Raw genomic sequence first — 20,298 nt, 5'->3', positions numbered from 1 at the left:
TGCTTTCATGGTGCATTGATGCAGAGCAGACTGTCTCCCCCCCCAGAAAGAACAAACACAGGTCCTGGGTTAGTCTTGTAAATAAAGTAGCGTCAATTGTAAATAATGCTTCCCACCATCAGTGTATAGTTTGAAGACCATTCCGCAATTCGGTTAACTGTGGGCGTAAGTCTGTTCGGCAGGGTGCAATGGAGCAGCGGGACACATTTATTTATGTTTTAAAACTGTCGCACTCAGGGTCAGGTTAAAAGTAGAGGGAACTACACCTACGTGTCACACTAAATAAAAGTTGTAGGCCCGGGACGTGCCTAAGAGGAGGAGGGTGCAGTGTTGCGGAGATGAGAACTGTATTTTTTTTATTGTGTGCTGTATTATTGTTATTATTGGTTATTCTGCGCCCCCCTGCCTCCGGAGCTGTGTAAAGGTGAAAGGGCATCCCATAATTAGTCCACAAGCATACACGTCAGCCAAGTAATAGAATACCCCTGTTGATAGTTATCTCTTATTCTGTGTTTTAGGGTAAGGCTGTGTCTCCCATTAATTGAAGTACTCCATTGCACCAGTGAAAGAGAATAGATCCCCTTTCATTCCCATCCCCAAAATCCCCATTTCCCTCACATCCCCTTTCGTCATTGCCGAGCCTCGATTGCCCATATTACCTCCCCTCCAAAACCGCCATTGAACCTGTGCTCGGGTCGGAGAAGAAAGGCGTGCCCGCCCGTCGTCATCAAGGGCAGAGCCAGAGGGTCGCGCGACCAACCAGGGCCGAGGTGAGCACCCCGATGGGCGTGTCCTGAAGGCCGGCGGCTTAATCTCCGGAGGCGCTATAAAAGGCGCGCACGCAAGAAGCAAGTGAGTTGGTCGGGGGAGAGTCGTGAAGAGTCAGTCAGTAGAGTCGGTGGTCAGTTGGTTGCGGTGAGGAGTCGGTGGTGGTGGTCAGTTGGTTGCGTTGGTTGCGGTGAGGAGTCGGTGGTAAAGAGTGAGTGGGCCAAGAAAGAGTTGAGGGTTGGACCAGACGAGTCGGACAAGGCCTAGCAAAGCACGCGACGTCCACAGCAGCCACAACAGCAGCTTGGGGGCCTGAACGGCGGTTTGAGCAAGGCCGTGAAGGAACGGCGGCTGCTAAACGCGCCGGTTGTGCTGCAGGACCCCCTTGGACCTCCCTCTCCCTCCAGCCATCCACCTCCTGCCTTTCCACCCTTCTTGTGTACGTGAGTTTGTTTTGTTTGTTCTGTCCCTGGGTTAATTAAGTCTGTATAAGCTAGTATTTTCACTGTGTCACCTGCGTCTTATGTGCTTGTAAATAAACGTGACTGCTTTCTTTTTGCTTATGTGTGTAAATAGTAAATAAATTCAGTAGTATTTCCAAACCTTTCTTTGCCTTCGTCTTCCTCTTTGCATTCGTCGTTTTAGTCTTTTCCCTCATTGAGCAGCTGCGGTGCGATACGGCCAAAGTTCTGGGTGAATCGGGTGAGTCAGGGATCCTGTAACGGTCGCGGTTGGACCATCCGCTCGGCCCATCATAACATCTAAACCGCGATCAGTAACAATATATATATATATTTATATATATATATATATATGTATATATATATATATATACATATATATATATATATATATATATATATATATATGTATGTATGTATATATTGTTGCGATTTTGAGAATAAAGAATGACCCCCCTCGTAGGTAGTTGTACCACAACATGTAGCCTCGCTTTAGTTCAGTTATTTCTTAGTAAATGTAAGCGTAGTCTCCTTTCCTGTGTTAGTTTGCATTGAGCAGGCCAGTGAGTTAGGTGTTCTTTTGGGCTAGAATGCCATGTGCTAGGCCTGGAACAAGTCTGGCAGGCCGAAGGGAGGAGCTGCCGGGGAGTGGCCCATAAGCGGCGAGCAGCCAATCGGAGCTCAAGGGGAGTGGCTAACAACGGCAGCGAGAGGAGGGGCTTGGAACATTCGGGTAAGACTCTGGGGCGGGGCCATAAAACCCTGCTCCGGGCTCCCCCGCGACAGTCGGAGAGGGAGTGCCCCAGTGAACGAATCAGTGAGAGCGAGAGAGAGTTGGGTCGTGATTGGTTCATGGTTCATGAGCGTTGTGAGAGAGTGCAACAGTGACCAAGTCCCAGTGAGAAAGAGACGTCGTAGCCACGAGTGAATTTGTTTGCTTGTTATAAGCCCTCTCTGTACACGAACTCTCCCTGTGCCCTGCGCTCTGCGGCTGTGAATAATGCGCTTGCGAAGACGATCCATTCCGGGGCTACAGACGCACGATCTCCGTGCCTGCGTTCCCTGCACAGGTGCCGCGAACATCCAAGGGCCACGCCCGGCGAGCTTTCCGGAGTGAATGGCGCCAAGGCGCATTTGGAGCGCGAACTTGTCCATCCTTCTTTTCCCTGCGTGAGTGAGTGGGCCCTTGTCCGGGCTAAGTTAAGACTGAATAAGTATCAGCTCTGTGTCTCTTCTCTTTATCCTGATTCTTGTATAGTTGTAAATAAACCTATGTTCTTCCTTCTATTTGATTGTTCCCGTCATTTCACGATTGGCCGAGCATCGCACGAATAAAACCGCACAATCGGCTTCAATAAAAGTAACGGCACAAGTCACGTGACACGCAAACCGCTCGGCGTATCCGATTCGCATGGCTTGTGTGAGGTCCAGTCCCCGTTCTCGTGGCGGCATGGGTACCGAAGGTACGTGTGGACTCGACCCAATACCCTTCCGCACGCTCGCTACGGGAGTGGCGACTCGGCCTCGTGGACTCGAAGACCCGAGGGGGAAAAGGGAATAACCCCCCCTCTGTACATCGACGGGCTTCGAGAGATCCACAACAACATATATATATATATATATATATATATATATATATATATATATATATATATATATGTTGGAACCCATCTGTGGATCGGTCCCATCGGCCGATGGGTCTGACCCATCTGTGGATGCACGAGAAATGACAATGCAGACCCATCGGCCGATGGGTCTGCGCCATCTGCGGATGTGCGGACCCTGTTGGAAGGTCAGGATCCTTGCCACCAAAACTACATTTACCCTCGCCATCGCCTTCATCAGCACCTGCCACTCTCTACCCTGCCACCATTCCTCTCCGCCATTATCAGAAGAACACCTAATGTTTTGTATGAATGTTGAGTATGTTATGTAAAGCTTTACTAAAACTGCCATGTATCTGTTAATTACAAAATGTATTGACAAAATGTATAAATAGATGGGTAGAAATAGATAATAAAACATTTAAAAATCTTCTCTGTTAAATTCCTACCACATGTAATTCCAATGACTGTGTACCTGATTGAAGAGCACCATTCTGTCAACACATTCCTTCAAGGTGAACAACACATCCGCAGATGGCGCAGACCCATCGGCCGATGGGACCGATCCACAGATGGGTTCCAACATATATATATATATATATATATATATATATATATACATATATATATATATATATATATATATATATATATATATATATATATATATATATATATTATATATATATATATATATATATATATATATATATATATATATATATATATATATATATATATATATATATATATATAATATATATACAGTCACGTGAAAAAGTAAGTACACCCCATGTAAAGTTTTGACTTTTTCAACATATTTCAACATGCAGCTATTTGATCTTCATTTCAACAATATTGAGAGATAAAGGTGATATAATATAACAAATATCATGAAACATTTACATTTTGTAGTCCATTGTATAATTTAAATAAATATAAATGCAAATTTCGCATGTGGAAAAAGTAAGTATACCCCTGGCTCTAATAGGTGGTATTGCCCCCTTTGGCAGAAACAACCTCAAGTAGGCGTTTCTTATAACTGTCTACCAGTCTCTGACATCGACTGGGAGAAATTTTTGCCCACTCCTCCATGCAGAATTATTTCAGCTGTGCGATGTTTGAGGGGTTTCTTGCATGCACAGCTCATTTCAAATCCCCCCACAACATCTCGATGGGATTTAGATCCGGGCTTTGACTTGGCCATTCCAGAACCCTCCATTTCTTTCTTTTCAGCGATTCCTTGGTGGATTTACTGGTATGTTTAGGTTCATTGTCATGTTGCAAGGTCCACCTTCGGTTGAGCTTCAACTTTCCGACAGATGGCCTCACATTATCCTCAAGCACCCTCTGGAACAATGAAGAATACATCGTGGATTATAGGATGGTGAGCTGCCCAGGCCTTGATGCAGCAAAGCTGCCCCAAACCATAATATTTCCACCACCATGCTTTACAATTGGTATCAGGTTCTTGTGGTCAAATGCTGTCTTTGGTTTTTGCCAAACATGTCTTCTGGTACTGTGGCCAAATAGCTCTACCTTTGACTCATCTTTCCAGAGCACATTGTTCCAGAAGTGCTGGTCTTTGCCCAGGTGTTCATTGGCAAAATTTAGTCTTGCCCTGATATTCTTTCTGGACAGCAAAGGTTTCCTCCTGGCACACCTCCCATGTAGATCAAATTTGTGCAGCCTCTTTCTAATGGTAGACTCGTGTACTTTGACATCAACAGTGGCAAGATTTACCCGTAGGTCCCGTGATGACATTCTGGGGTTCTTCGAGACTTCTTTCAGCATCTTGCGGTCTGCTCTCAGGCTGAACTTGCTGGGGCGGCCTGGCCTGAACAAGATGGCAGTTGTTTGGAATCTTCTCCACTTGTAGATGATCTTCTGGACAGTCGAATAATTGATTTCAAATTGTTTGGAGATCTTTTTAAATCCCTTCCCAGACTCGTAGGCATCTATAACCTTCTTTCTGAAGGCCTTAGAGAGCTCTTTTGATCTCGTCATGGTGACGCCACACACATCAACAACAAAGAGCAAACCAAACTAAATGTCTGAGGTTTAAATAAGACAGGTTCCTCCAAGATCCTCTCTAACGATGTTCTAATCATTTGCACCTGAGCTGGTGCACCTGATTCTAATTTTAGGTATTTGAAATAGTGATAAATGTAGGGGTGTACTTACTTTTTACACACGCGTAATTTGCATTTATGTTTATTTAAATTATACAATGGACTACAAAATGTAAATGTTTCATGATATTTGTTATATTATATCACCTTTATCTGTCAATATTGTTGAAATGAAGATCAAATAGCTGTATGTTGAAATATGTTGAAAAAGTCAAAACTTTACATGGGGTGTACTTACTTCTTCACGTGACTGGATACACATATCAATATTATAAAACAGGAGTGTCTGTATGTCTGTCCCAAAACTACTTCCTCAGTTTTGGGGCGAACCCTGTCAAAACTTCTGTGGAACGTTTTGGGGGTACCAGCAAATGTTGTAATTGTAAGGAAAGGAGGTTTCATAAGTTCCTCAATAAAATTGTGATTTTGAAATTGGCTTGACACCGAGCTGCTCCTAAATCCGGAAGTGAACAGATGACGACAATGAGCTGGTTTGATAATATCTCAATGCAATCACGATTTAACACCGTATTTTGTTATAGTATGAATGTAAGTTATGAATGGAATGATGCTGTTTGAAATGAAAATAGAAATATTGAGTTTAAATATGAATGAGGAAATGACGTGAGGGTTTCCACTCTCTAACAGCGACATTTTCGGATTCCCCATATGCATATTGGCCATTGACTGGGGATAGAATCACTCATATGGGGTACGTGTTTTGCCCAAGTCCTTCACGAATCTGCTGTCCATGTCTGACGTTCAACTGAATATGGCACAGGAATGTGGTATTTATTGGGACCAGGGTTTATCATTCACCGTTTCCGCATTGTTTGTTTGCTTCACGGCTTTCCACCCGTGCATACCTCGCTAGTGTATATATATATATATATATATATATATATATATATATATATATATATATATATATATATATATATACATATATATATATATACATACATATATATATATATATATATATACATATATATATATATATATATATATATATATATATATATATATACATACATATATATATATATATATACATACATATATATATATATATATATATATATATATATATACATATATATATATATATATATATATATATATATATATATATATATATATATATATATATATATATATATATATATATATATATATATATACATACATACATACATATATACATACATACATATATATATATATATATATATATATATATATATATGTATATATATACAGTCACGTGAAAAAGTAAGTTCACCCCATGTAAAGTTTTGACTTTTTCAACATATTTCAACATACAGCTATTTGATCTTCATTTCAACAATATTGATAGATAAAGGTGATATAATGTAACAAATATCATGAAACATTTACATTTTGTAGTCCATTGTATCATTTAAATAAACATAAATGCAAATTTCGCATGTGGAAAAAGTAAGTACACCCTTGGCTCCAATAGAGGTGGTATTGCCCCCTTTGGCAGAAACAACCTCAAGTCAGCGTTTCTTATAACTGTCTACCAGTCTCTGACATCGACTGGGAGAAATTTATGCCCACTCCATGCAGAATTATTTCAGCTGTGCGATGTTTGAGGGGTTTCTTGCATGCACAGCTCGTTTCAAATCCCCCCACAACATCTCGATGGGATTTAGATCCGGGCTTTGACAGGGCCATTCCAGAACCCACCATTTCTTTCTTTTCAGCCATTCCTTGGTGGATTTTCTGGTATGTTTAGGGTCATTGTCATGTTGCAAGGTCCACCCTCGGTTGAGCTTCAACTTTCCGACAGATGGCCTCACATTATCCTCAAGCACCCTCTGGTACAATGAAGAATTCATCGTGGATTCTATGATGGTGAGCTGCCCAGGTCCTGTTGCAGCAAAGCTGCCCCAAACCATAATATTTCCACCACCATGCTTTACAGTTGGTATCAGGTTCTTGTGGTCAAATGCTGTGTTTGGTTTTCGCCAAACATGTCTTCTGTTACTGTGGCCAAATAGCTCTACCTTTGACTCATCTGTCCAGAGCACATTGTTCCAGAAGTGCTGGGCTTTGCATAGGTGTTCGTTGGCAAACTTTAGTCTTGCCCTGATGTTCTTTCTGGAGAGCAAAGGTTTCCTCCTGGCACACCTCCCATGTAGATCAAATTTGTGCAGCCTCTTTCTAATGGTAGACTCGTGCACTTTGACATCCACAGTGGCAAGAGCTACCTGTTGGTCCCGTGATGACATTCTGGGTTTCTTAGAGACTTCTTTCAGCATCTTGCGGTCTGCTCTCGGGCTGAACTTGCGAGGGCAGCCTGGCCTCAACAAGTTGGCAGTTGTTGGCAGCCTGGCCTCAACAAGTTGGCAGTTGTTTGGAATCTACTCCACTTGTGGATGATGTTCCGGACAGTAGAATGATTGATTTCAAATTGTTTGGAGATCTTTTTAAATCCCTTCCCAGACTCGTAGGCATCTATAACCTTCTTTCTGAAGGCCTCAGAGACCTATTTTGATCTAGGCATGGTGGCGCCACACACTTCAACAACAAAGAGCAAACCAAACGAAATGTCTGAGGTTTAAATAAGACAGTTTCCTCCAAGATCCTCTCTAACGATGTTCTAATCATTTGCACCTGAGCTGGTGCACCTGATTCTAATTTTAGGTATTTGAAGTAGTGATAAATGTCGGGGTGTACTTACTTTTTCCACATGCGAAATTTGTATTTATGTTTATTTAAATTATATAATGGACGACAAAATGTAAATGTTTCATGATATTTGTTATATTATATCACCTTTATCTTTCAATATTCTTGAAATGAAGATCAAATAGCTGTATGTTGAAATATGTTGAAAAAGTCAAAACTTTACATGGGGTGTACTTACGTTTTCATGTGACTGTATATATATTGTTGCGGTTTTGAGAATAAAGAATGACCCCCCTCGTAGGTAGTTGCACCACAACATGTAGCCTCGCTTTAGTTCAGTTATTTCTTGTTAAATGTAAGCGTAGTCTCCTTTCTTGTGTTAGTATGCATTGAGCAGGCCAGTGAGTTAGGTGTTCTTTGGGCTGGAATGCCACGTGCTAGGCCTGGAGCAAGTCTGGCTGGCCGAAGGGAGGAGCTGCAGGCGAGTGGCCGGTAGGCGGCGACCAGCCAATCGGAGCTCAAGGGGAGTGGCTCACAATGGCAGTGAGAGGAGGGGCTTGGAACATTCGGGTAAGACTCTGTGGCGGGGCCATAAAACCCTGCCCCGGGCTCCCCGGTGACAGTCGGAGAGGGAGTGCCCCAGTGAATGAGTCAGTGATAGCGAGAGAGAGTTGGTTCGTGGTTCGTGAGCATTGTGAGAGAGTGCAACAGTGACCAAGTCCCAGTGAGAAAGAGAAGTCGTAGCCACGAGTGAATTCGGTTGCTTGTTATAAGCCCTCTCTGTACACGAACTCTCCCTGTGCCCTGCACTCTGCGGCTGTGAATAACGCGCTTGCGAAGACGATCCATTCCGGGGCCACGCAGGATCTCCCTGCCTGTACTCCCTGCACACGTGCCGCGAACATCCGAGGGCCACACCCGGCGAGCTGTCCGGAGTGAACGGCGCCAAGGCGTGTTTGGAGCGCGAACTTGTCCTTCCTTCTTTTCCCTGCGTGCGTGAGTGGGCCCTTGTCCGGGGATAAGTTAAGACTGAATAAGTATCAGCTCTGTGTCCCTTCTCTTTATCCTGATCCTTGTATAGTTGTAAATAAACCTGTGTTCTTCCTTCTATTTGATCGTTCCCGTCATTTCACTATTGGCCTAGCATCGCACGAATAAAGCCGCTCAATCTGGTTCAATAAAAGTAACGGCACAAGTCACGTGACATGCAAACTTTCCGGCGTATCCGATTAGCGTGGCTTGTGTGAGGTCCAGTCCCCGGTCTCGTGGCGGCGTGGGTACCGAAGGTACGTGTGGACTCGACCCGATACCCATCCGCACGCTCGCTACGGGAGTGGCGACTCGGCCTCGTGGACTCAAAGACCCGAGGGGGAAAAGGGAATAACCCCCCCTCTGTACGTCGACGGGCTTCGAGAGATCCGCAACAAATTGGTGTCAGGAGTGGGATAATTGGACCTAGAGTGCGCTTCCTGCACTCAAAATTACGAGCGCACGGAATTTAGTTTTTAAAAACCAAATTATATTCGTACGATGGCTGGCCAAGACGGTCAAATGCCGGTGGGAATAATAGAGGAAGAATTAATGGCCCAGGACCAGCAGGAAGGGTTGGTAGAAGAAGGGGAAGCAGATGAGGGTGCGGCAGTAGATGAGGAAAATGGCGGTGCCTCGCATGTGGTGGCGGAAGCCGAGCCCGCGGTGCCAGCGGGTTTGGACATGCCGCTACTCGTGGTGCAAATGATGGCATACATGGACAAGATGAATGACAAATCCACCAGGGAAATGAACAAATTGGGTGGTCAAATGACTAATCAAATGAAAGAATTGGGGGACAAATCCACCCGGGACATGGAAAAATTGAGGGAGGAATCCAGGTGCGATATGCAGAATATGAGGGCAGAGTCGAGAAAGGACATAAAAAATGGGGGAGGACATTGGGCACAGGTTGAGCGGGAAGGTCGCGGTGGTACGTGACGAGGTGAAGCGATACGGGGAATGCGTGGGGAGCGAGCTAGAGCAGAGGACAGCCAAATTGACTGGGGCTATGGGAGTAGCGACGCGAGAGGAAATTGTAGAGCCGACGATCGTCAAATTGGAAAAGAAACTTTTAGGGGCACCGACGATCGTCGTGGTAGAAAAAGAAATGATTGGAATTGAAAAGACGGGAGAGACAGGGAGCAAATCACGGGAGGTGGAAATGGAACACGCGCAAGGTCCGTGTTTGCACCGTGATGCCGTGCTTGCTGACAAAATAAAAAGTTTGCAGGTGCTGGCGGAGAAGGAGAGCCCCGAGGTGAGAAATAATGGCGCGAATGTGTTTGGCGCGAACGGGTGCACGGCGCGCTTGGGAGAGAAGTGAGACCCAGTTGTTCACGGAAGGCTCATTGTGCGGTGTGCGAGGGGTGAGACTGGTATGGAGTGTGAGCGAGAGTGTGCACCAGAGTGTACAACGGAGTGTGTGAGAGACGAGTGTGCACCGGAGTGTGCGAGAACTGAGTGTGTGGAAGAAGAATGCACACCGGAGTGTGTGTGGGAGGAGTGTGCACCGGAGTGTGCGAGAACGAAGTGTGTGAGGGGCGCGTGTGCACCTGGATGTGCGAGTGTGGAGTGGGTCGCGCTTGGTGAGGACACGGCTCATGCATCGACACCGACCGGGGTAGCGCCTAGCGGGACGGGTAGCGTACGCGAGCCCCCGGTGAGTTGTGTGCAGCAGAGACCGGAGGGAATCCGTGCTGCGTCGGTCTCACAAGGACTGGCGTGCATGATTCGTGCCTCGGACCCCCACACTGTATGGTTGGTGCCATATGGCGGCAAGGCCGATTGGCCGGGTTCAAGGGGAGGTAGGAGTTTTCGGAGCCACGCACCCTATCGGGTGCGGTGCTCCGACCGTGGCCGGCTGGGTCATCGTGCGTGGGACCGCGAGGCCCCGCACAGGGATGGAGCCTGGCACCTGGGCCCATCCATCCCTCCCCCCTTGGATCGATAATGCCGGACGGACATCCCATATAGGTGACCAACCACCCGCATGGATCGCTCGGCCCTTCGAGGCCGAGCCGTGACAAAGCACCTCCATAGATGGGGGGCTCGTAGTTTAGAGGACTGCTGAGAGTAGTGTACCCCATGTGGGGGAATGGTAGTGTCACCATTCCTCACACGGCGGGGGGCCCATGAGCATTCGTTTAGGGGGATGGCAGTGTTAGGCCCATGGAGGGGCCAGCAATGGTTGCCTCCATGGGGCATCGAAGCTAGCCGAGGGAGGGCTAGGATAATTGTTAGGGAATTAGAAGACAGTAGAGACTGAGAGTTAAGTAGTGACACCTGAACTATAGAGGGGACGTAGAGAGTTTAGGTGGATGTTAAAGAACAGGGTGTGCTTAGTTTAAAGGGACGACGACGGAAGCACGTGTTTTAGGGGAAATTAGGTAGATAGATGATGCTGAGTGTGTTTGAGGTATTGTGTGGTAGTGTGAATCGAAATAAATGGTGTGCAAAATAAATGGTGTGGAAGTAATTGGTGTGGAATGATTGGTGTGGAGTGCATGGTGCGAAGGAGTGAATGGGGGGAAGTGGAACCCATTCAAGAAAGCCCGGGGTGGGTAGTGTAAATCCAGGTAGAGGGCTTAGGTAAATTGCATGGATATTGACACCTGTGGTGTGGGTAGTGGAAAGCAGTGCTTTGTAGGGTGCATGAGACTGTGGAATGGCTGGGCGTGTGGCTTGATGGGTGAGTGTGGTTATTGGGGCACTCCACCACTGGTAGTTTGTCGGCCAGGTGAGGCCGCAGGTAGGCTCTGGGAGCCGGTTAGGATGGACCATGGAATCTCGGTCCGACAAAACCTCCTCCCCAGAATCGTAAATGCCGGACGGACCCAACCACAGGAGACAGACCAACCATCCTCACGGATAGCCGGCTTTTCGAAGCCGAGCTGGGAAAATGTATTCGCACCGAGAGGCTCAGAATAATGGACTGGATTTGCGGTAGTGATGGCGAATGGTATACGGTGTAGAGGGATGGGAGATCTACCATCCCTCACATCGTATCCTTTGGGCAAAGGAGCTATAGCTTATGGGGTTTGGCGGCGAGAGCTAGCCAGGGAGGGCTAGGTTATTGATAGAAACTAGAGATGACTATAGGTGACCAAGATTTAAGTAGTGACATTTGTACCTGTAGTGGGGACGTAGAGAAGATTAGGTGGTTGATAACGACGTGGGATGTGCAGTAGTATAAGGGATGACGGGAAGCATGAGTCTTAGAAGGGCAATAGATAGCCATATGATGCTGTTTGTGTGTGTATGAGCTTGAAGTTTTGGATGAAATGAGGCATTGTGTATGAATGAGATTCCCAGTAGTGCTGGTGAAATGAGGAATTGAGAGGAATTGCTCGTGAATGATGTGTGTGTGTGTAGAAAGGGTATGAGCAGAGTATTCTGGATGTGTGTCATTGCATATTGAGTGAATGACTTGCATGATGTGCAAGTGAAGTACTGGTGTGTGGAATGAATGGTGTGGAGTGAGTAGTGTGGAATACGTGGAAAGGAGTGTATGGTGCGAAGGAGTGGATGGGGGAAGGATGGACCCCTTCACGAGTACCCAGGGAGGGTAGTTTAAAAGTAGGTAGAGGGAGTAGGTAAATTGTGGTAAGATATTGACATCTGTGGTGCGAGAGTAGCAGAGTACTGCTTGGATTGGTGCATGAGTGAAGTGGAATGGCTGGGCGTGTGGCCTGTTAGTGAGAATGATTAAATGGGCACTTCGCCACTGGTAGTCTGTCGGCCAGGTGAGGCCACAGGTAGGCTCTGGGAGCCGGTTAGTTGTAGTTGTGAGTGGGGCCCGAGGATCCAGAGGAAGGACCCGGGTAGCCCAGTGCCAGAGAGGGCACCGAGGGGGTAAGCACCAGGGAGGGCCTTCCCCAGGTAGGTTAGCGTGAGGAGCAGGTAAGCTCGGGTGGCAACTGCAGTGGCGGAGGTGTGCAGGTGAGCGGACCTGCTGGTGAGCCACACGACCCAGCCCTGAAATTGTGCGAGGGCACAGGTTGAAAAATCGGAGGAGTGAGACCCCAAATTGGTGAGCGCCACAGTATGTTCAATGGGAATTGGTTTTTAGAACCGCATAGTGTAATGATGGCCAATGGATTGGCAGGGTAAGACCCCGGGTAGTTTAACTGTGTTAATGTCATTTAGAGAATAGATAGGAGAAAATCTCTTCGCACCATCCGCATCCACTCACCTGAGGTGATAAAACTCCACACCACATTTTTTGCAAATGTTTGGAGAATGTAAGACGCATCATGATGTGGGGTTGATGCCAAAGCCAAACAGTTCTATCTTGGTTTCATCAGATCACAGAATCTTGTTTCTCACAGTCTGAGAGTTCTTTAGGTGTTTTTTGCAAACTCCAAGCGGGCGGATTGCTCAGTTCATGTGTTTCAGTTCATGTGTCTTTCACTGAGGAGAGGCTTCTGTCTGGCCACTCTGCCATAAAGCCCAGATCGGTGGAGTGTTGCAGTGATGGTTGTCCGTCTGGAAGTTTCTCCCATCTCCACACAGGATCTCTGGAGCTCAGCCAGAATGACCATCGGGTTCTTGGTCACCTTTCTTACCAAGACCCTTCTCCCCCGATTGCTCAGTTTGGCCGGGCGGCCAGCTCTAGGAAGAGTCCTGGTTGCTCCAAACTTCTTCCATTTAAGAATTATGGAGGCCACTGTGCTCTTGGGAACCTTCAATGCAACAGAAATTTTTTTGTGGGCTTCTCCAGATCTGTGCCTCGACACAATCCTGTCTCTGAGCTCTGCAGGCAGTTCCTTCGACCTCATGGCTTGGTTTTTGCTCTGATATGCATTGTCAGCTGTGAGACCTTATATAGACAGGTGTGTGCCTTTCCAAATCATGTTCAATGAATTGAATTTATCACAGGTGGACTCCACTCAAGGTGTAGAAACATCTCAAAGATGATCAACAGAAATGGGAGGCACCTGAGCTAAATTTCAAGTGTCATAGCAAAGGGTCTGAATACTTATGTCAATGTGATATTTCAGTTTTTTCTTTTTAATAAATTTGTAAAACTTTCTAAAATCCTGTTTTCTCTCTGTTATTATGGGGTATTGAGTGTAGATTGATGAGGGGAAAAATGAATTTCAACGATTTCAGCATAAGGCTGCAACATAACAAAATGTGAAAAAAGTGAAGGGGTCTGAATACTTTCTGCACACGTATAAAAATACAATGGCAAACCACCCAGTATAATCCTTGCCAAGAAACTGCTTCTGTAGTACCTACACTCTGTAACAGTGTATGATATATCAAAATCAGTATGTACAATCTATATATATATATATATATATACAGTATATATAAAATTTGTGTAACTATACGCTTGAATATAAATAGATAAATATGCAGTATATATTACGGCTTGTATACTAAACTATACATTATGAGTTTATGAATCAGGACTGTCCCACTTCCGCTCTGAAGGAGAGCATCTAACGTGTTGTAACATGGACCCTGCAACACATCACAAAGTGTCCGGTCATATATATCTGAACCGTCATTCAGGAGCAGTTTGCCTATTTGCTCCAGAGATGGCGTTAGCTGAGCACTATCTGGCTATCGCTTCAACACATCCCTCAACAGAGAATAATGCAATATTTTACAATAAAGGTCCCATTGTTGAATACGTGAACAATGATTTTATTTTTGGGGAAAATAGGAGAAAGTGCTTGAGACCCAGTCGACCCACTCACCGCCACGGAGGTATCTATCTATAATTCCAGTAATCTCTGTGTGTATGTTTGTATGTTTGTATGTTTGTATGTTTGTATGTCTGTATGTCTGTGACCGCTGTTTCTCAACAACCACGGGTCCGATATACTTTAAACTTGCCAGGTATATTGCTGGGGACCCGAGGATGTGCCTTTTCAAGGTTTCATATTAATCGGACAAGTAGTTACCGAGCTATGTCCAAAAAACGATTCAACCAATCAGAGAGCAGCGAGCTATCACGTGTGCCGAACGTGGCGAACAGACTCTGCCTCGGACGGCACATTTGAGAGCGTATTCATTTATTTCCCGTTGGCAAACTATGTTGGCGTTCAACTATGTTTTAAAACTAATTAAAACTAATTTGCGATTCTTTCGCTTTCCTGCGCGTTTGTGCACGCTATGGCGATTTCTTTACCAAACTCCGCAAGCCGTTCGCTTTGGACCAAACCATTTCATGTAAATAGAGGGGGGGGATTGTCACCGTACTCGCAAGCCGTTCGCTTTGGACCAAACCATTTCATGTAAATAGAGGGGGGGGGGGGATTGTCACCGTACTCGCAAGCCGTTCACTTTGGACCAAACCATTTCATGTAAATAGAGGGGGGGATATAATTTTAGATATATATATAGTACGGGCATGCCCTAGTATAATAAACCTGGAGAGCCAATTGGCCACCTCGCAGCATTAGCCGCCGTGAAGCCACCGGAAATAGTCTGGCGGCCATATTGGGAAGCCGATCGTTTTGTAAACAAAGCCTGTCAAAGCAAAGGCGTGGCGCACTGATGATGCAGCTGGAGCGAATTTTAGGATCGCCGACTATTTAATTAATATAGAATACTAATATTTGAACTGATATTCGGGCTCAGAATCCCATTCTTTAAGGAAATGGTGTTCATTAAGTTTGAAGTTGATTCTAGACGCATTTTTCCTGGGGAATCCAATGGTTTAGAGCTTGTTTGAAAAAAAAGTGCCCAAAATTACCGCTCGGTGTTCTTTATCGTTCTTCTCATGACCCAATCACCCACTAGTAGGAATAAGAATCCTGACATGTTACACCCCTGTTTAACTCCTGTCTTCACCTTGAACCATTCTGTTGTTTCACCTTGGTCGACGACCGCACATTGAAAGTCTTGGTAAAGGGCTTTTACAAGGTTCACTAATTTTCCAGGTATGCTGTATTTCTTCATTATGACCCAGACATTCTCTGGGCAAGGAGTCGAAAGCTTTCTAGAAATCTATAAAATTGAGGTACATTGTCGTTTGCCATTCTTTGGCTTGTTCAATAATATTCCTCAATATAAAGATCTGATGTGTTGTCATGTTATATGATGTTACTTAATTCAGTCATTATATTGTAACTAAGATGTGTATGTTTCTATTACCGAGATGTTAGAAACCACGCAGATATAATGATAACCAGAGTTTATTCTACACTGACATGGGTCAGCAACACATCAACAGTGAGTCAGTCACATAAATGACATGAAACGCTGTCATGTAGTTAACCCACACAATTCTTGGGTTTCGGAAGTTTTTGCTATTCATAACATACAAGACTTACATGTTGCAATGGAACGTTCAGCAGGACATGGTAATTGTTACATGAATAATGGAGCGGAGATATAGACATCTCATGCAACACATCTTTTACAGTTTAAATATTTACATGAAGTGTTGGTGAACTCGCCATATCAGACAAAGGGCAACTATCCATTAACCATGGAAAATTAAAGATTTGTGTTCACAGATATACCATCAGATCAGATCTGCTTGCCACTGTTCTATGAACTATCTGTGAACACAAATCTTTAATTTTCCATGGTTAATGGTTGACCAAAGTTCACGAATTTTTGAAAACAATGCAGGACAGTTAATACATGTTTGATCAGTTGTTCTACACAGGCAATTTTGCAGTGAACATAACACCCACAACTTATTCCACATACCTCAAAGCAATTCATCCCATATCAAACAATGATATAAACATGGACATAATGAAAAAGTAATGCCAATTGTACTTAAATACATTGAAAATGCACTTGCATGAACATCATAAATTGCAACCAAAAGTAGGCCTACTGGACCAGGTACTTCATTGCTTTTCAAACAAACGTATCGGTACTCAAGTCACCAAACAAAGTAGAAATACATATTTCTCGAGCTTCCAGCCCGACTTACTCTTCCAGTATTAAAACATAAATCAATAGATATACAGGACTACATCTTCCACAACTAAACACCGATATATATTTATGCACAATTCTGCACAATTCACGCGACTACCATGTAGAGATGAGGTCGCTCTTATATTTCAGCTTGCTCTGGTGTTGCCTCACTGGTGAGCAAACAGGACCAGTTTGCAATATTTTTTCCTGATGCACTCTTCCTTCATGTCATCATCGAGTGTTCTCACAACATGATGGAAACGTATCTTGCTGTATGATTGTGATACAGAATGTATTAAAGCAAACACATGGTTGCTGTCTGCCTCACAGTCAAACATGTGCCGATCCAAGGAAGCAAATGTAGACGGACCGACCTCAGAAAGGACAGAAGTGGAAATTGCCACTCTTATCCCACTTTCACGAGGCATTTTGCCATTGGTTACAGCCAGGAGCCTCTTGACACAGCGTTCAGTCACCTCACAGACACGAACAACACTGTGCGAGGGAACTATGAGGCCACCCCTGTTCTTGGTAACAATCAGGCTGTACATTGGTGTGGTTTGCCGTTCTTCGTTGTTACTGGTCAATGCAGAAAGACATTGGCTACACTTCAGAGTCTTCCTCACCATCCTCACCACATAGCCGGCAATATAGCCAACACATGACTCTGTAAAGATGGAAAGTTGCTCAAAATTTGGAATATCCGCATAGTCGTGGTCCTCTTTTGCCGGCGATCTCAACTCCAGGTCGTATCGTCTGGCCACCAACATGTCGTGACTCTCGTCAGGCACAGCCTGCTTTGCAACGCACTTGAAGGAAGCCGCATTCAGGATTCTGGTTGAGTCCTGTGCAGAACAGTTCCCACTTGCAGACTTGATGTCATGTCGCATCAAGAGGCGCTTATATGCGGCAACAAACTGCCGGCCCGTTGGGTTATTCCCACTTCCACATGCAATGCGGACCGCTCCAAAGAAAAGTTCAATGTGGTATTGGCTCATTTTGTACGTGAGCAGGTATCGCAGGGGAGATGAGGCAGGTTTGACATATGTGAAATACAAAATTGTGACACTCTCTATGCAGATCATGAAACCAATGAAGGGGGTTTTCAAACGCGTATTGGTCATAACTTGACCATTCATGTTTTTGATGTTGGACAAGTAACTGTAGGCAGTATCCAGGAATGGCAGGAAAAGTCCTTCTCGTGATGTCATGAGTGGTGCCTTGTAGTTTCGTGCCAATGGATTGCGAGAATTTAGAATGTCAAACAGTTTGTCCAATGTTTCAATGTATTGGCAGGTAGCCTCACTGCCCTGAAATTCTGATAGTTGCAAAGTGTCCCTGCAAAACCGAATTGCATCTGCCACACTAGTGCTCAATGTCTGAGCGGCTGTGTCCACCTTCATGACATTGCTCTTCCACTCGATGTGTTTCCGGGAGAGCTTATTTCCCAGACGCAAGCCTTCCCTCTTCTGCAGATCAAAGAGTGCCTGGATGTATTTCCACGCGATGACTTTTTTGTTGCCATCCTCCATCATTTTCATGGATCCAAGACAGTTTCTTGCAAGTTTAAGCATGTGACATGCATCGAGTACAACACAAATTTTCTTTTCGGGATTTGCTGGGTGGGGAAATGTTGGTTTCACATTCTGCGGCGTGATGTCGGCACCTAGCTCACGTAACATTGTCAAATGAGCGGACGGTCCATCGCAAGTTAAGGAAACCACCTCTGCACCGATATCATGCAATTTTAGTAGACATTGTGTCACCAAATTCGCCTGTTCCTTCCCCGACAATCCATTTATCATAAAGTATGCTACAGGCACTTTCCAACTGTCATTCAGTGCAACCAGCATGAAAACCAGTGCGTTGCTGGCCTGGGGAGCACTGTCATCTTGGACTCCGTTTCCGATGTCGACGTACCCCAATACCTTGTCCCCTAAAAAGTCAATTGCCTTCATGATGGCCATCTCGTCTAACATCAGGCTACACAGTGTTCTCTTGCCAGTCTCCTTCTCTGCTTTAAACCGGCTCTCTAGTGCTTGGAATACAACTGCACTAAAACCAGGTGAACCATCAATTGCACTGTACCATTTCCGGATTGTGGATGGACTTGGCAGTGCCAAGTCGAATGTCTCTCGAACATAGTCGTATCCTTTAGCAGAATAAAATTGAAGAGTGAGTGCGAAAGCTTTGATGACTGGATCGTATTCATCTCTCGAGCGTTTGCCGCTGCCTTTGTTCTTCAGCATTCTGCTCACAATAGCTTTTGACACACCAGAGAATGTTGTGTTGAGCATTTCAATACAATTGTCGGTGACCATCCCATTCTCCCTCAGGTCTTCCACGATGGTATTCAGGGACTCCACTTTTCTGGCTAACCTTCTGTTGTGTTGCTGACTCACTTTTAATTTTTTTCGAAAGTTGTCCAGCTTGTGGACTGCTTCATCGAGCTTGTGCTTCAATACCAGTGGACTTGTGACGGAGTAGGAGTGATCTGTGGTCTGAAATGAGGGTCCCACCTCAGGTTCAGGATCTTGAGTAGTGGCTTGAGGTTCTGGTGTATCTTCTTGGATGACAGACCTGGCCACTGGCGCTTTCCTCAAAACTGTAACCTATTTGGAAAGAAAAGAAAAGGTGAACCATTAATACTCATTAAGTTGTTTTTAGGGCTGAGCCGAATGCTTAGAAGCTTCGTTCATTAGATTGGGGTTATAATTAGAAATAGATGTGACTGCGTTGGACGTATTGTAACATTGTTTCAAAGACTAAACATTTTGTTAAATATTATTACAACAAAGCTTCGGGGGGGAAATGCCAAGAAAGTGTACAAAATGGGATTCGGCTCAGCTCTAATTCTTTTAAAAAGCAACTGAGTTGTTCTCCATAAAACTATGTCTTAGGAGCTGCATATGAAGCAGCAGACATGGCATGTGATGGGTTACTATCATAACATAGGTGGAATACCAACATAATACAGTGGAGCCCACTTATTATCATACTCCCTGTGCAGGATGAAATTATGGCAATATCCGGGATATTCCAATGGGCAGGATTCAAAATGGCGGCGGCCCTGAGAATGGAAACGATGTTTTCTGTGGGATCAATGTATGCAGAGAATGAATTCAGTGTCTTGTGACTTGTAGGTGTGATAATCAGCCATGCATGACTGCCGCCTAGCCAGATGGCAGAGTTAATGAGCGAGGCCACAGGAAGGTATGATAATAATTGGGAAATAACTATGCTTGGAATCAATTGTGAGCAATTTGACTATGAAATTAAGTGGGATATGACATTATTCTATGACATTACATGGGAAGATTCACTATCGTTTATATAGGAACTGGTTTTGGATTTCACTATTCTAGGACTATAGACGGGATATTCAAATAAGCGGTATGACTTTAAGTGGGCACCACTGTATGGGGAATACCAACCTAACATAGGTGGAATACCAACATAGCATAGTTTACCTTCTTTAAATGTGCTGGGAAGTTGAAACAGCTGGGGACGGACTTCGGCTTCAGTCGGACGGTTTGACCAGTCCTGTCGAAGTCACTCTCATTGAAGTGATCACTGCACAGAACTGTGGTGCCTGGGGTGGGGTAGAAGGACTCCCTTCTCAGGGCAGATGTCCATCGAGAGCACAAGTCCTTATCCTTTGGAAACCTTGAAACAAAATACATTGTGCTCACAAAATGTGGTTGCGGGTCAAAACCTCAGAGGGCAGTCAAAACATCCGAGTCAAAACGA

At 44.8% G+C, this 20,298-nt stretch overlaps 1 protein-coding gene across 1 annotated transcript in view; it reads left to right on the top strand.

The window, feature by feature from the left end:
* The first annotated feature begins 5,601 nt into the window (after positions 1 to 5,601).
* Positions 5,602 to 20,298, top strand: part of LOC137425073 (pro-neuregulin-4, membrane-bound isoform) — a 36,844-nt gene continuing 22,147 nt past the window's right edge. The window contains exon 1 of the mRNA XM_068113088.2: positions 5,602 to 5,677. The gene's annotated coding sequence lies outside the window, so the exon portion shown is untranslated. The remainder of the gene's footprint in view (positions 5,678 to 20,298) is intronic.

This window comes from Myxine glutinosa, chromosome 4 (assembly GCF_964187855.1).
Source record: "Myxine glutinosa chromosome 4, kmMyxGlut1.1, whole genome shotgun sequence".
Taxonomy (NCBI): domain Eukaryota; kingdom Metazoa; phylum Chordata; class Myxini; order Myxiniformes; family Myxinidae; genus Myxine; species Myxine glutinosa.
The sequence above is the reverse complement of the archived record's forward strand: the minus strand, read 5'-3'. Positions and strand labels throughout refer to the sequence as shown.